The sequence below is a fragment of the Rhipicephalus microplus genome, unplaced genomic scaffold (assembly GCF_043290135.1).
Source record: "Rhipicephalus microplus isolate Deutch F79 unplaced genomic scaffold, USDA_Rmic scaffold_181, whole genome shotgun sequence".
NCBI lineage: Eukaryota > Metazoa > Arthropoda > Arachnida > Ixodida > Ixodidae > Rhipicephalus > Rhipicephalus microplus.
The window spans coordinates 252501-254198 of NW_027464752.1; positions in this window are offsets into that span (position 1 = coordinate 252501).

Below are 1698 nucleotides of genomic sequence, written 5' to 3' on the forward strand. Positions count from 1 at the left end.
GCTGACGCGGTTTCGTGCCGCCCCGGCAGACGCGGTTTTTTGCGCCGCCCCGGCTGACGCGGTTTTTTGCCGCCCCGGCTGACGCAGTTCGGACTTGGCACTTTTCGGCTGTGCCTGGCTGGCGGCCCACTCACTCGATCGCCATGTCTGTTTGCCACAGTTTTCCCGGTGGTGCCGCACCCGGGCTCGCCCCGGCAGACGCGTTTTTTTTTTTTTCTTTCGCCCCGGCTGACGCAGTTTTCGCGCCGCCCCGGCTGACGCGGTTTCGTGCCGCCCCGGCAGACGCGGTTTTTTGCGCCGCCCCGGCTGACGCGGTTTTTGCCGCCCCGGCTGACGCAGTTCGGACTTAGCACTTTTTGGCTGAGCCTGGCTGGTGGCCCACTCACTCGATCGCCATGTCTGTTAGCCACAGTTTTCCCGGTGGTGCCGCACCCGGGCTCGCCCCGGCTGACGCAGTTTTCGCGCCGCCCCGGCTGACGCGGTTTCGTGCCGCCCCGGCAGACGCGGTTTTCGCGCCGCCCCGGCTGACGCGGTTTTTGCCGCCCCGGCTGACGCAGTTCGGACTTAGCACTTTTCGGCTGTGCCTGGCTGGCGGCCCACTCACTCGATCGCCATGTCTGTTTGCCACAGTTTTCCCGGTGGTGCCGCACCCGGGCTCGCCCCGGCTGACGCAGTTTTCGCGCCGCCCCGGCTGACGCGGTTTCGTGCCGCCCCGGCAGACGCGGTTTTCGCGCCGCCCCGGCTGACGCGGTTTCGTGCCGCCCCGGCAGACGCGGTTTTTTGCCGCCCCAGCTGACGCAGTTCGGACTTAGCACTTTTTGGCTGAGCCTTGCTGGCGACCCACTCACTCGATCGCCATGTCTGTTTGCCACAGTTTTCCCGGTGGTGCCGCACCCGGGCTCGCCCCGGCAGACGCGTTTTTTTTTTCTTTCGCCCCGGCTGACGCAGTTTTCGCGCCGCCCCGGCAGACGCGGTTTTCGCGCCGCCCCGGCAGACGCGGTTTTTTGCGCCGCCCCGGCTGACGCGGTTTTTTGCCGCCCCGGCTGACGCAGTTCGGACTTGGCACTTTTTGGCTGAGCCTGGCTGGCGGCCCACTCACTCGATCGCCATGTCTGTTTGCCACAGTTTTCCCGGTGGTGCCGCACCCGGGCTCGCCCCGGCTGACGCAGTTTTCGCGCCGCCCCGGCTGACGCGGTTTCGTGCCGCCCCGGCAGACGCGGTTTTTTGCGCCGCCCCGGCTGACGCGGTTTTTTGCCGCCCCGGCTGACACGGTTCGGACTTTGCACTTTTCGGCTGTGCCTGGCTGGCGGCCCACTCACTCGATCGCCATGTCTGTTTGCCACAGTTTTCCCGGTGGTGCCGCACCCGGGCTCGCCCCGGCAGACGCGTTTTTTTTTTTTTTTCTTTCGCCCCGGCTGACGCAGTTTTCGCGCCGCCCCGGCTGACGCGGTTTCGTGCCGCCCCGGCAGACGCGGTTTTTTGCGCCGCCCCGGCTGACGTGGTTTTTGCCGCCCCGGCTGACGCAGTTCGGACTTTGCACTTTTTGGCTGAGCCTGGCTGGCGGCCCACTCACTCGATCGCCATGTCTGTTTGCCACAGTTTTCCCGGTGGTGCCGCACCCGGGCTCGCCCCGGCAGACGCGTTTTTTTTTTTCCTTCGCCCCGGCAGACGTGGTTCCCCCCCCCCCCCTCCGTCTTT